Source organism: Eptesicus fuscus, chromosome 15 (genome assembly GCF_027574615.1).
Source record: "Eptesicus fuscus isolate TK198812 chromosome 15, DD_ASM_mEF_20220401, whole genome shotgun sequence".
Taxonomy (NCBI): domain Eukaryota; kingdom Metazoa; phylum Chordata; class Mammalia; order Chiroptera; family Vespertilionidae; genus Eptesicus; species Eptesicus fuscus.
The window spans coordinates 53,914,944-53,931,257 of NC_072487.1; the positions used below are offsets into that span (position 1 = coordinate 53,914,944).

The window sequence follows — 16,314 nt, forward strand, 5'->3', positions numbered from 1 at the left end:
GTAAATATATAAAATCAATTTTATTTCTTATGGTCTATCAGTGAAAATTTGAAAACAAAATCAAAGGAACAATACCAATTATAATAATAGAAAATGAAATAAATTTAACACATATATGCAAGACCTGTACACTGAAAACTATAAAATTAAAAAATCTAAATAAATTAAAAGGTATACATGTTTATGAATTGCAAGTCTCAATATTATTAAAATATCAATTATCTCCTAATTGATTTACAGATTTAATGCCATCCATACCAAAATCTGAGCAGTCTTTTCTGGTAGAAATTGACACATTGATTCTAAACTGTATATGGAATTACAAATGATCTGGAATATCCAAAATCATTTTGAAATAAAAGCACAAAGTTGGAGGACTTGCCTACCTGACTTCAAGACTTACTATAAAACTGCAGTAATCAAACCAGTGTGATGTTGGTGTAATGACAGACAAATGAAACAGATTAGAGAGTTCATGCATACATGTTTTCAACACAGCTGCCGAGATAATTCAATGAGGAAAGGGCAGTCTTCAACCAATGTTGCAGTAATGACTGGATAGCTATATGGGAAAAATGAGCCTCAACCCTTACCTCACATCACACACAAAAAGTAACCTGGGATAGGCAGTGCCCTCAGCGATCCCCAGGCTCTGTCTCTTGCTTCTACAGCGCTTGGATGGAACAGCCCCAGGGATGCCCCTTCTTCCATGGATGCCCCTTCTTCCAGCCTCCGACCACCCCACAGCCTATTTTCTAGTCAACACCTTCAGAATCACCTCAGCCATCCTCAGCCTCCAAGACCAGCCAGCACCGTTTTTTGTGTTGTTGTTGTTTTTACTTTAACTCTTTATTGCAGAACAACTATGAGCTCCCAATTTCATCAGAATTATTTCAGCGAGGTGGAGGCTGCTGTCAACCACCTGGTCAATCTGCATCCGCGGGCCTCCTACACCTAACTCGCTCTGGGCTTCTATTTTGACCTCAATGACGTAGCTCTGGAGGGTGTGGGCCACTTCTTCCGAAAGTTGGCCAAGGAGAAGCATGAGGGCACCAAGCATCTCTTAAACATGCAAAACCAGTGTAGTGGCCACCTTAATTTCCAGGATGTGTAGAAGCCTTCCCAAGATGAGTGGGGTGAAACTCAGGACACCATGGAAGTTGCCATGGCCTTGGAGAAGAACCTGAACCAGGCCCTTTTAGATCTGCATGCCCTGGGTTCTACCTGCCTAGACCTCTGTGACTTCCTGGATAAGGAGGTGAAACTTATCAGGAAGATGGGTGATAACTAACTAACCTCCTCAGGCTAGTGGGTCCCCAGGCTGGGCTGGGTGAGTATCTCTTTAAAGGCTCACCCTCAAGCACCACTAGGAGGCTTTGGAGCCCAGAGGCCTGCATTCCCCTAGTGTCTGGCTTTTGCCAGAGCCTCTCCCTGAAACCACTAGTCATCTTTTTAACTACCCTGCAGCCCTCTCCCATGCATTGGACCAAATGGAAACAATAAAGCTTTTTGCAGGGGGGGGGGGGGGGGAGAAAAACCCTGAAATAGATCACAGAATAAAACATAAAGCTACAACCATAAAACTGCTAGAGGAAAACGTAAGAGAAAATCTTTGAGACCTGGAAACAGGCAAAGATTTTTTTACTTAGGACACAAAAGGCCTGAGACACAAAATAGAAAACGGATGAATTTAACAGCAATAGTCCTGAGGCCACTGCCCAAGCAGTTTAGGCCACCTTGGCACCCAGATGAGTCTCTCTCTCTACTTATTTTTGCCCTTGTGTTCACAAGTGTGTTGAACTGAACCTTGGCTGAAGCTTGAGGGAGAGTGCTCCAGCCCAGCCTATCAAAGTTCTCTGCATTAGCCTCAATCCCAGCTAACAATGAAATGCGAAACTGCCTTTGTTCTCTTAAATGCACATTTAAAAAAATATATTTTATTATTTTTTTACAGAGAGAAAGGAAGAGAGATAGAGAGTTAGAAACATCGATCAGCTGCCTCCTGCACAACTCCCTACTGTGTATGTGCCCACAACCAAGGTACATACCCTTGACCAGAATCGAACCTGGGATCTTTGAGTCCGCAGGCCAACGCTCTATCCACTGAGCCAAACCAGTTAGGGCTGTAAATGTACATTTTTGTAAATACACAAGAAAAGAAGAGGTTGAGCCAAGACAGAATTTATGTTTTCCTGAGACCTACACCAAAATAATATCTAATACTGTCAATGCTCTATGACTAGCACAGGCTTTATGCACTATTGTCACGTTTTGTCTCATTCCATGGTTTAAGAACAAGTGTCCCCTACTTGTTAAATTAGAATCTGTAAATGGAATTAATTAGAGGCCACATTTTCTGACCCTATCCTGGAGAAGGTAAATTCTTCCCAAGAGGATGTTTCAACCGTAATCCACACCGCCACCTTTAAATAACAGTTTCCCAGCTTGCTGTGGCTATTGTCCCCGTTACTGAAACTAAAGTCCCACTAAAGGACCCAACCCTGACTTAACTAAGGATATGGACATTGATAAAAATGTATCTCCACTTAGAGGGCCCACAGATGTTTTAACTGCGTGAAACTCCCGTAAGTTCCCCTTGAGGGTTAGGACAATGAGATGGACCATAGAAACCTAAAGATAAAAGCATCTGAGCCCAAATACATCCTTTTTCAATGGTTTTATAGCTATGAATCCATTGACCCTACCTCTGACTTCGTCTCTTTCCAGCACTGGGCCTATGGACTTGAGTCTTTATTCTTCTGTATGAACCCAGCAGTTTCTGATCATGCTGAAACCTCCCCTCAGCACCATAGGATTCTAGTGATGTCTACAGTTCCTTTGAATGTTCCAGCCATTGGTCACTTATTCTGTTCTTTAATAAGAGCACAGAGCTGAGGAAGGCTTTTGAGGTTTTGCTGCGGCTCCGTCTCAGACTGTTCAGTTCAGTTCTTTACTGGCCCATGGAGACACAAAATGGTCCTTGACTTCCAGAAAATTACCCTAGAAACTAGAGCAAGTCCCATACTTTTTTGAGCTAAGACCTGCCCTGCTGACATGTGTAATGACTTCACATACACTCTGCACATGAGGAATGTCACATAAAATGTGTCTTCTGTTCGAGGCTGTATTACTGAGATCTTCATTCTGAAAACAATAAAGTCCTACAAATTAACTAATTAGCAGGAACCTTACTGGAATTCTAGATTGAAACCCAAAATATAATGACTTAAGCAGTAGGCTATCTTGATCTCCTTTGTATTTCATTAAAGATGGTATTTCAGCTACTGTTTTAAAGTGTTTACTGTTTTCACTTAACAAAATGGCCCCTTCAACCAGACATCTGGGCCACTCCTCTAGCCAGAAAGGACACTCTACATTTTTTTTAAATTTTATTTTATTGTTTAAAGTATTACATATAGTAGTACATATATCTCCTTTTTTCCCCCCATTGACCTTCCCCCAGTCTCCCCTACTCCCTGTCACATGCGGGAAGGCTGGGGAGTGTTGGGGAGAGGGGGGAAAAGATCAAACCGAAGGACTTGTATGCATGCATATAAGCACAACCAATGGACACAAGACACTGGGCGGGGGGCGGGGGGGGGGGTGAGGGGATGAGGGCATAGGACACTCTACATTTAATAAGCTTTGGAGACAATACTGAAATGGGTCCTCTGCTGTCCCCAGAGCTTTCTTGGACTCTACCCTCATTCTTCAGAGAAAGGGCTTATAAGTACCCTATTCTCAATATAAAAGTAAAGCCTCATAGCTGGTAAGTTACAGACTTAATGCATGCTTAGCTTTCCACTCTTTTCCTCCTCACTCACTCCTACTCTGTCTCATTTGTCTACATGTCCATCTCCACACTGGATCCTAACCGCATTTGAAAACAAAAAACTGTCTCTCTTTTTGAGGAGGCCTCTAGCACTGTCTAGTTCAATGCTTTGCACACAATACATCCAAATACACATTTGAAAATAAATTCATCAATACTCTAAAGCCTCTCTCTCTCAAAAAAAAAAAATTATCCTTGGGAGCTGGATATGACCAGTAAGAACAGTGGGACCCTTGCTCCTTTGTCTGGGGTTTGGGCAAATGTGAAATGGTCAACAGAGAAGTGGGGTTACAAAAGGCACTGTTGTCAGAAATTGGAAAGTTGCTAATGTGTGCCCAGTCTTTCTCAGAGGCACCACTGGGAACTTGGGAATTACACACCATTAAGCCTCACCTCAGTATCAGGACAACAGATTGAGATTTAAAGAAGGACAGGCTAGTACAACACAGATAAGGTGGATGTGACACTAGGTCTCAGCATGGCTTTCCCTGGGGAGACTGAGCCTCTGCAGCCAGGGAGAGTTCTTTGATAAGGAGAATGAAGGAACAGACCTTTCAACACGGTCGTACTAGGATCAGATTTGCTCATGTTTTCAGCCAGTTTGGGTGGTGAGTAGAACACAGATGCTCTAGGAAGAAGTAATAGAAGAGTCTGCATGGGATCTTGCCCTGATTTAAGCATCTTTCTAGCAGAAAACAAATATGATTAACTTGGGTAGCAGTGGGCTGGGAATTCCTACAGTCGCTTGATAGAAGAAATACACTCTTGCCAGGTTTGTTATAGGGGATGTTCTGTTGGTGAATCTTATATCCCTACTAACTGTATTTTTTTTTAAAAAAATATCAGACGAAGGACTTGTGTGCTTGCATATGAGCCTAACCAGTAATCACGGACAACAGGGGGAGGGGGGCATGCGTGTGGGGGCGGTTTGGGAAGGGAATGGGGGTGGGGTTGATGACAAATATGTGATATCTTAATCAATAAAGTAATTAAAAAAATATATCAGACAGATATCCTTTTGGAGTAGAGACCAATACTCCAACAAAGTATACCAAAATATTGATCATAGGCAGGGTGCTAGACCCAAATGGCTGTTGACTCTTCCTACCTTGATAGCTTGCCAGCATCTGAAACACCTGGATCCCACACTAAATCATAGGCCCTCCCAAACTCACTTTCCCACCTAAGCTTTCTGTTTCTGAACTGTCCTCCCAGTCACAAAGGTGGGAAACACAGGAGCTACCTTTAATAACTCCCTCTTGGCAGTTCTACTCCTCTTCTTCATACCCATGACCTCTGCCCTAGGTCAGATTTCATCAGGTCTCACTGGACTGAAATGATATCTTCCCAGTTGGTTTTTCTGCCTCTGATATTTCCCTTCAAGCTCATTGCATACAGTGCCTTCCAGTTCAGTCTTCAAGAAGCATTTATCATTGTGTCACACTCCTGCTCATAACTCTCAAAGGCTCCCCCTTGTCCAAGCAAAATCGAACTTTGTAACCTGGAATTCAAGAGCTGCATAATCTGGATCCAACACATTTTCCAAATCTTTCGTTATTCTCCTGAATTTCCACTTTTCTTGAAATTTAACATTAATTAAAACAATATCTACTAGTTATTGAATATAGGCCATTTTCTCTATCTCTATTTCTCTCTCTCCCTCAGCCCCTCTATGAGATATATACATTGATTGATCCCACATGACATAAGAGAAAATGGAAATTGAAGTCCAAACAGATCAAATAACCAGCCAAAGGCCATCTGATCAGTAGGTGGAGGTCACTACTTCCAAAGCTCAGGTTTTTGGCCACAGCCTCTGCCCCCTATAATTTCCCAGTTCAGGGAGTACTTGTACTGCCTCCTCTTCCCTATAGAGGGGAAATGTTTATGTTACTCCTGCCCGATGCTTTTAGTTCCTTAAAGTTTTGTACAACCTGGAACTAACTAGGAGTTAGTGGGGACTGGTTCACGATGGAGCAGGGACTCAGGGGCACAATGGATTGGGGTGGGAAGTTATTGTGAGAAAAACTTGGATCAGTCAAGAAATGAGTGGAAGACCAACAGGAGAAGAGTCAGGTGTGGCCTTGCATGATGAAATAGAGAATTGCTGTGAGGAGAGGCCCAATCAAATATTCTAACTATGGCCCTTGTACCTGTGATACCAGAATGGGCCAGGGTCTCAAGCAGCGTCTGCCTGGTCTCAGGGAGACCAAGAAGTCTGCTGGAGGTTTGCAAACAGATCTCGAGAGCCTTCTTCTTGTCTCCCAATATTCAAAAAGAGTATTCTTAGCTCATCCCAAATTATTTTTTATCCAAAATAAGTCTTCCAATTAAAAAAGTCAACTCTCAGTCTTTTTAAATATGCTAAATTAAAATGTGCAAAATGACTATTCTCTTCTTCCTTTAAAGAGAAACAGAGAAGCCTTTACATCTGCTTTTTCATATTTCAGAGAAAAAAAAATGGAGCAAATGATATGATTGAAGCCAAAGTTGTCTATAAAGTGTGAAAGCACTTCCTTTCCTTTCCCAGGAGCCAGGGCTAACACTAGGAGAGAGAGGAAATTAGCATGAAGGTTTTACTTAAATTACAAGATGGGTAAAGACCTTGCCCAAAGATGATATCTCCCTGTCTCCTGTGACAGACAATGAATGGCTTTCAAGACCAAGGTCATTCTCTTTGTTATGTAAATAGCTTCCAAGAAGCTCATAGAGTGCTCTATTGGAATGAGTGCCATGGTGCTGAGAGCATGCTGACCCAGGAGTTTAGAGTCTTCCCACTGCTACCTATGCACCTCTTGACTTAGTTTGATTCTCTGTTTCCCCATTTTCAAAAAACCTAGAACCTATGCCACAGAATATCTATGAAGATTAAATGAGATGACAATGGGGAAATTGCTTTATAAGGTGAAAAGCACAAGATGCATGTTTGCACAAGATACTAGATTGACCTAGAATTGATGCTTCTGTATCCACAGTCTAACCCTTGGCTGAAGTAGTAACAACAGTAAAGGCAGAATGGTGTCCTCAGGTCACAGAATGCAGTGAGACAGAAACTTTAGGCAGGTCTTGAAAGCATCTTAAAGCACAGTGGATGGGAGCCCTTCCTTTATCTGACTATAACTACCCGCATTCATCTATTGGAAAAATTTTCAGAGTGGGAGTAAGAAAACACATTATTGTTATAATTTTCTTTATAATCCAATCAAGAGACAAAAGAACTTTTTAAAAATTACCTTAAAGACATATATATTTATCCTATATAATAAAGAAGTAATATGCAAATTGACCATCACTCCAACACACAAGATGGCTGCTCCCATGTGGTCAAAGATGGCTGCCCCCATGTGGACACAAAATGGCTTCCACAAGATGGCTGGTAGGGGAGGGCAGGTGGGAGGGACCAGGCCTGCAAGGGAGGGCAGTTGGGGGGGCCATGCCTGCAGGGGAGGGGGGTGGGGGAGACCAGGCCTGCAGGGGAGGGAAGTTGGGGGGGACCAGACCAGCAGGGGAGCATCCCTTGAGGGGTCCCAGATTGGAGATGGTGCAGGCTGGGCTGAGGGACACACACCCCCTCCCGTGCACGAATTTCGTGCACCAGGCCTCTAGTAGTTACATACGTATGTAAGTCATAGGTTATTCTCTATTTGAGAAATACATACATATATACATATACATGTATATATACACAAATATAAGTAATCATATATATATGAAGGAAAGGTAATATATTCAATTCTTGCTGTACATCCCCAGCTGGTTGCCTACCAGTTCCTTAAACTCAAAGCCAAAAGTGGAGAAAGAAACTTAGTGGTTTAAAACAATTTATTGTTTTTCACAACTCTGTGGCTTGGTTGGATGGCTCTTCTTGCCTGAGATCATTACTGTGGTTCATTCAGCTGGCAAATCTGGGGGCTGGGCTCAGCTGGGGCTGTTGACTGAAGGGCTCTGTTTCCCTGCCCAGGGCCTTGGGCTTTCTCATGGCATGATGGTCTCGAGACACTTCTCCGAAAAGAAGCATTGAGAGAGTGTGAAAACAGAAGCCACAAGACTTCTTAAAGCCTGGACTCTGAAGCTATAGTGCCACTTCAGCTATGTGTGTGTGAAGGAAAGCTAATATATTCAATAAAAGTCGAAGCAAGTCACCGGGCCAGCCCAGGTTCAGGAGAGAGAAAACAGACTCCACCTGCTGAGATAGCTGCAAGTATCACTGCAAAAGGCATGCAAGATGAGCGATATTATTGCAGTCATCTTTGGAAATAATCTGCCCCATCTGCTCCAGTCCTTCCTTCCTTTCTTTCTTTCTTTTCATTAAACTTATAATAACTGAGCATCTGCTATGAGCCAAGCCCTCTTCTAGGTGCCAGGGACAAACTCAACCAAGACAGATAAGACCCCTCCCCAAATGGATCTTAACTCTAGTGGAAGTAAGCAAATAGATGAATAGGCTCATTTCAGGTAGAATGAGGTGAATAAAAACCTGAGGTGGGAGATGAGGAAGGAGTGAGACAACTTTAGACTAACTGAATCAAAGAAGCCTCTTGAAAGTGGTGATGTGTGAGCCAAGTGTAAAAGCTCAGAGGCAGGAGCAGATATGGGCATGCACAGCTGCAGCATCATGACTGGGGGAGAAGGGCAGGGCACGTGTTTCCCATATCAGCCACAGACAAAACTGTGCATCAACCTTTCAAGCTAGAAATGTCAGCGTCATTCTCAGCTCCTTCTCTCTCATCCCCAGGTTCACTGGGGACAAAGTCCAGTTAATTCTTCTAAAACCTCCCAGATAGTTCTTTTCCTTTTCTTCCCTCCTGTCACTCTTCTTGGTCTCTCTCACCTAGATCTTGCATTCATTCTCCTGCCTGCCTCTGCTTTCTTCCCACTTTAATCCCGTCTTCAAAGGCTATCTGAATCGGCTCTTGAAGATACAGCTCAGCTATAGCTCAAAATCCTCAGTGGCTCCCGTTACTATTGGATGAAGTCCAAACCTCTCAGGTTCTCTCTGGAAACCTCCATAATCTGGCCTCCATCCACTTTTTGAGTCTATCTCCCCACTCTGTATCTAAACTCTATTGTGAGAAAGCCATTCTTCTGAGGTTGAAGTATTGCTCCTCTCCTGAAATGCAAGTGAAATGAGAACTGAGGCCATAACCTGCCATTAATGTATGTATCTTTCAGCATACATTAGAAAAACACGTTTCTAAAACCAGCTGTTTGGGGCAGCAGAAAATTGGATCAGAATAGCATCAAAATGAAGAGGTAGGAGAAAAGAGATAAGGTAAGAGCTAAGGGTAGGGATCAAGTTTAAGCCTGAACCTGGAGTAGCTCTTAGGGACAGGTAAAGTACATGAAGAGTTGGGTTGAAGGAAAGATCAAGCATCATTGACAGATGGTAATTTGTAAATAATCCATAATTCACAGAAAACCAGACCTGGAAATGACCTTAGAGGTCATCAAGTACTATCTTTTTACATGAGAGTAACCAACCCAGAGAGGGAAAGTGTCTTGCTCATGGTCACACAGTGAGTCCATAAGAGAGCCTGCCTGGCCCTCAGGCCCCAGACTCCCGGGACAAGCTCCTCATGTCACTTCCCACTAATCCATCCTCCCACCTCTCCAGGGTGGAATGACTTCATGGAATCAAGCCTGGAAACAGGGAACCCAATGTTGCTTGAGAGTGCAGCAAAACGCCAAGGGGTGGGGTGTTTCTCCAGCATGCATACTTCCCCTGGCCTGCAATGGAGGCACCAGGTCCAAGCGCCTGAGTCAGAGACAGAGGCTCCTTATCTTCGGCTGTGCTAATGTGACACATCAAGAAGCTGACAGGAAAACAACCAAGTCCATTTATTTGACTGTCATGATAAGTGAGTTGGATCAGCTATGCAGTCGGACCAAGGAATTGCTTAGAAAGATGTCATTAGGGTGGCCAAGAGAAAAGAATCAATCCTTGGCAGCCAACCTAGTGGGCTCTTAGTGCTAAAATTAGCCCTAGCATCGTAATATTTCCAAAGAGGTTTCAGATCCATTATGTCAAATTCTCCACCCAACATGTCTATGAGGTAGGTACTATTTTCACTATTTAAGGATGAGGAAATGAGAAGCTGAGGCCGCACTCAAGGTCACATGAGCTCATCAGTAGAAGAGTTGGAATTTGGGCACAGGTCTTGTGATTCAAACCCACATGACTAATATTAGTTAGCCTTAAAAAGGAATGAAATTCTGACACATGCTACAACATGGAAGAACCTTGAAGATATTATGCTAAGTGAAAGAAGGATAAATACTAAATGATACTTAGGAGGTGCCTAGAGTAGTCAGATTCATAGAGACAGGAAGTAAAAGGGTGGTTGGAAGGAGGAGTGGGATAATAATTGTCTACTGGGTACAAAATTTCAGTTGGGAAGATGAAGTCCTGGCAACAGATAGTGGTTAAAATGGTAAAATTTATGTTACATATACTTTACCTCGATAAAAAATAAAATTAAAAACTATTTTTAAAACAATCCACATGAATGCAGTGATACACCTTTTCTAACAATTCCTTTCTAAGTCATAGTTTGCCGAGCACTAGAACTGAAAGCAACCCTTAGTTTACAGAAGAGGAAACCAAGGCCCCGAAAAGGACATGCGTGAATTGGGGTCAGTCAGAAAGTTAGCAACAGAGCATGTCCTCCCAGCTCTCTTAGTGCTTTCTAGCCTAAGTAACCTCTGCCTTTTGTCAAATTCCCATGGCTCGTGTCTTAGACAGCTCGGGCTGTCATAACAATTCCACAGGCTGGTTGCTAAAATCTAAACAATTCTGGAGGCTGGAAGCCCAATATCAGGGGGCCAGCCAATTCCATCCCCGGTTAGCAGCCTCCTCCTGGCTTGCTGATGGCCACCACTAGACTCAGGACTCCTGCAGGACAGAGGCCATGGCTTTGCCTATTTGCAACCCCATCCCAGGACCTGCAAATAGCAACAGCAATAACAACAGTGGGAATTTATTGAACATTTGATATATGCCAAGTGCTGTTATAAACACTTTACCTGCACTCCAATATATTCATTGAGTAAATGTTAAATGGATAAAGCCATCTTTTCTCATTATCTTTAGAATATAGCAATAGCCACAGTTTTAGCCCCATCTAATACTCAAGCTCAATACCAAATGTGCAAATTAAGTCATATTAAATTGGAGAGGCTCTGAAATATCAAGAGTAGGTTTATTTCTGTCTTCTGGTCTGAATCCAGAATCCCAACTCATCACCAATCAGCCTGTCTAATGAATGAACAGTTACTGTGAATAGACTTATCCATAGACTCTGATTGGACAAACTGGAAAATAATGACTAAGATACACAGAGGTGTTCCCGGTTTCCTAACCACTCTCCCATATACATTTATTTCTCAGAATAGCCTGTACAAAAGCAAAGGATGTATTATTGCTCTCATTTTATGACAAGAAAGTCTAGATCAGAAAACCTAAATAGCTTGCCCAAGGTCACCCAAGTAGTGAGGACATAGTCTAGATTTCCTGTCTTCTAATTCCATACTGTCCTACTAGGTTGTGCTGCCAAGTAGAACATCATATGCCTTTTAGAAAGGGGACCGTCCATGCAGAATGGCAAAGCTCAGCTTCCATGCGGATCTGTGGTCTCTGCCAGCTCCTCGGGTATGGCTTGCTCACTCTTTCAGATCACCCAGCTCTTCCAATTACAAGGTTTACAATTTCTCAGTCTGCACAATGAAAGAGAGGCCCTAAGAATTCAAATCACTCCATAAAGTCTACAAAAAAAAAAAAAAGGAGATGGAATAATTGCTGTTGAAATGGTTTTATATTTGTCCTGAAAAAAAAAATTTTTTTTTCTGAATATAAATTCTGCATGACATGGGATTCAGGGAAAGACTTTGGCAAGTTTAGGAGGTTTCTATTTTGTTTTCTTTCTATCCACTTTTCTAAGCATCTTTTCTATTTCCACAGTGCTTTAAAAAGAATGCAAGAGAACTGAGGCGCTGGGATAAAGAGAGAAAGAAGAATCCTAGAGTTACGGAGCCTGGCTAACCCCTTTTCTGTGAAGATCTGTGTGCTCTTTTGTGCCGTAATGAAGAGGTGCAAAGAAAAGAACTGTCCCCACATTATCCACTACGAGGCCAGCCAAAAGGACCTCTGACTCGAGGAGCAAGTGCACCCCACTGCAGGCTCGTCCCCCTCACTTCCGCGCTGCCAAACAACGCTCTCAGAGGGTGATTCTGTCCCCACAGCAATTGTCTGTGAATTTTGGGTCAGGAGCTGCCACAGGAAAAGTATCTAATTCCACTTTCACACACTTGTGGTGTCAGCAACTCAAATACAGAAATCTATTTTGGCCACATTTTAGCTGCTCAAGTTAAAGGCACAGGAAAAGAAGCCCACCTGTTGGAATCAATGAGGAAATCTCCTAAATCATTCCTGGGCTAAAATCATACAAAACTTGCCTCACCAAACAGCTTACGAGGTTTGGTGTTTCTAAGATCAGTCCACACTGCACACTCTGGCCAGACAGGACTTTCTAAAGTACAGATCTCTGCCCTTCAAGTCTGTTTTCCAAATTGTCACCAGAGTGATTTTTCTAACACACACACTCATTTATTCCACAAATACATATCCGATCGCTATCAGGTGCCAAGCACTTTTTTAGTTATATTAAGTGATCAAAGAAGACAAGTATCTGTGTTTGTCTAGAGAGAGGAGACATTATGTAAGTAAACAAATAAACAAGATTGCTTCAAGTAAATGATTAATAATAGAAAGAAATCAAAATGGGTCTTGGAATAGAAAGTGACCTGGGGGGAGATACTTTAGGTGTTATGTCACTTTTGAACCAAGATCGTAGAGATAAGAAAGAAATTGTGCTAAGATCTGAGAGAAGAGCCTTCTAGACAATAGGTAGAAATGAGCGTGGCTGTTTGAAGAACGCAAAGGAGGCCCAAGAGGCTGGAAGATAGTGAGTAAAGGAATGTGGTAGGAGATGAAACAAGAGAAATGAGGCAGCAGCTGGGATGGTGGTGGTAGGAAAGAAAATTAAAGAGGGTGAGAGCTCAAAGCATATTTTGGAGGTAGAGTTCACAGTAGTTTCTGATAGATTTGACATGGAGGAATGGGAAAAAGTAATCAAAGATGATGCTGGCTTTTTGGGTTGAGCAACTGAGTGGATGGTAGTGCCATTTTGAATGGGAACAATGAAGGAAACTAAGTTGGGTGAAATATGCTTTGAATATGTTATATTTTAAGTATCCATTAGACATTCAAGTGAAAATGTCTAGTCTATAGCTGAATACACAAATCCAGAGGTAAACAGAAAGTTTGGACTAACTATATAAGTTTAAGTGTTATTGGCATAAAAACCTGTTACCTAAAGCCATGGAATTCCTAGGGAGAGGGGTAGAGAGGGAAGAGGAGAGCCCCAGGGTACTCTAATATCCACAGGTGTAGCAGTGGAGAAGGAACCAGACAGAGTGGCCTTTGGGGAGGAGAAAAACAAGGGAATGTCACATATGAGCCAGGAGAAGAAAGCACAATAAACAGTCAAATGTTGATAAGCAGTCAGGTAAAAAAAAAAAAGAGAGAGAGAGAGAGAGAGAGAGAGAGAGAGAGAGAAAGAGAGAGGAAGAAAGGAAGGAAAGAAGGAAGGAAGGAAGGAAGGAAGGAAGGAAGGAAGGAAGGAAGGAAGGAAGGAAAGAAAGAAAGAAAGAAAGAAAGAAAGAAAGAAAGAAAGAAAGAAAGAAAGAAAGAAAGAAAGAAAGAAAGAAAATGATGAAAGAACAGGAAATAATAAAAAAAAGAAAAGAAAAAGGAAGAAAAGTGCCCAGGGACTTGGCAAAGTGGAAGTCACATGAGTGACCTTGAGAGGAGCAGTTTCAGTGGAATGGAGAGTTAAAAAAAAAAAAAAAGGAGTAAAATTTTGTCTTATCATGACCATTTTCCCATTTAAAACCCATCAGTGATTCTTATCCTTCAAATAAAAAGATAAAGACCACATTTTTATCTTAAAAGTAACTTCCCACCATCAAATTCTATGGAGAATACCAGTAATTGTCGGGGTTCTTAGTTACAAACAGAATCTGCTTTAACTTAGGTGAGCAGAAAGGGATTTATGAAAGGATATTAGGTATCTCACAGAATGTCCAGAAGGGCCCAAGAACCAGACTTGGACACTATTATAGTCAGAAACAAGTGCAGGAGCAACACTGTCAGGAAAAAGTCCCAATCAGTTCATAGAACAGTTCTGGCATTTTGAGCCAAGAAACTCCACCAGTTGCCCCAGAAGGAGTAGATGCCACCAGCACCTGTCAGAAGAGCCAACCTGTCCACATGGTTAGCAGCTCCCATTGTTCGCTTCATACTCCAGTTGGCAGATCCCTTGGCACGTGTAATCCCTTAAATGCTAAGGAGTCTGTGGAATCTACAATATCTATCATCTATTTCCCCTTGTCTTGACAATTACTCAGATTTTTGTTAACCTGGTCATACACTGGATTTGGAAGAAGCTGACTCTAGCCTTAACCTATGGATCATACTTACGACTTGGTCCAGGGCACTGAGCATAGTCCCCACTGCTGGCCACAGATATAGGTGCAGAGATGAACATACGACCTAATTCAGGTTAATGAAATGAAAGGAGACATTTGTTTGAGTTTTCTGTGAAAGAAGCTACCTTAATCTTCCGAGAGAGTTCCCAGAAGCTATCATCTCTTCTGCTCCTGGAATGAGGCCTGTCCCCACAGAAGAACAGAGCCCTGGGAGGGGTTAGCTGACAGCCATCTTTTGGGTACCAGCCTAGAATGAAGCTCTGACCCTGCAGAAGGCAGAGGAGAAAGACTGAAAAAAGATAGACTTGAAGAACATTACTAAGCCACTGAAATAAACCAATTCTGAAATCTGCCCTACTCCTGGACTTTCCAGTTCCCTAAAACAATAAATCCCTTGTAATGGTTAAGCAAGTTTGAACGGATTTTAACTAATAGCAATGAAATGCATTATAATTGGTTCAGTTCCAAAACCCACCTTTCTAGGCTAATTTCTTAGCATCACTCATATCCAGGCACATCAGCCCATAAGCATTCTGTTAAGACTGGTCACTCTGCCTGAATGCCCTTCCTTAATTTTCTCCTTTGCTGCCTGCCTACTTCCTACTCACACTTAAGACCCAGGTACAATGTCACCTCCTCCCTGAAGACTTCCTGATTCCTTTTAACTTGCTTTATCATGGTATGCGTGACTCTGATCTATATTATAGTGACTCTCTCCAGTGATTGCAAAAAATATGTGGAAGGTGGAGATTTTCTCTACCGTGATCTTACAAAGTCATGTGATGAGATCACCTTAAATAAACATTCTCACCAATGCCCAAAGAACTAAATGATCCTTGATAACAGTTATTCCTAGACCGCTGAGTTCTCATAGATCACCTAATCCACCATCTCATTTTACTAAAGAAAGTGAAGCCCAGAGAAGGGAAGGTCATGGGCTGATAGGGCAGAGGTCAGCCTTGAAACCGATGCTTCCTAATTCACTATCTATTCTATAAAACAATTTGCCCCTTTCCTGTTGGCCCTAAGAGTTTGGGGTAAGCAGGACTGATCATCACCTCTGACATCTTTAGCATCTGTGATATGCCCTTTTGCCACCCCCATCTTTCAGGAGCCCTCCTGCTCTCTGCCTCCATCACAGCTAATTGAAGAAGGCACAGATGGGAACTCTATAGGGAGTGGACGAATATCCCTTCCATCTTACCTTTGATGGGAAGGGAAAAACCTTATTCCTCTTAAAGAAATTTCTCTGCCTCATCCCTGCTTTATTGAGGTATAACTGGCAAATAAAAATTGTATATATTTAAGGGTACAACATGATGTTTTGATCTATCAAATGTCTACATTATGAAATGATCACCACAGTCAAACTAATCAACACATCCATCACCTCACATAGTTATTTTATTATGTGTGGTGAGAACACTTAAGATCTATTCTCTTACCTATTTTTAAGTAAGCAATATAGAGTTATTAATTGTAATCACCATGCTGTACATTAAAACCCCAGAACTGCCCTGGCTGTTGGCTCAGTTGGTTGGAGTGTCATCCCATACACCAAAAGGTGGCCGGTTCCATTCTGGGTCAGGGCTTGTACGGGAGGCAACTGATTGATTTACTGTCTCTCTCTCTCTCTCTCTCTCTCTCTCTCTCTCTCTCTCTCTCTCTCTCTTTCTCAAACAACAACACATAATAAGACAAAAAAGAAATAAACCATAATTGGAAGTTTGTACCTTTAACTGTTGGAGGCCATCGAGAAGATGTGACTGCTAATTGACCCATCAGCTGGACCCAGGCACACAGAGGCTCCTCATCCCTCCTCTATCCTTGGAATGTATGCTCCTCCTGCTATTCCCACATTAGGATCTGTTTTCAAGGACACGACCTTAAGAAAGCAATGTGTTATTGAGACCATCTGGAAAATATACATGACTGAA

At 42.2% G+C, this 16,314-nt stretch overlaps 1 pseudogene; it reads left to right on the forward strand.

Moving 5' to 3' along the window:
* Nucleotides 1–865: 865 nt before the first annotated feature.
* On the forward strand, nucleotides 866–1,370 carry LOC129151580 (ferritin light chain-like; annotated as a pseudogene).
* The last annotated feature ends 14,944 nt before the right edge of the window (nucleotides 1,371–16,314 follow it).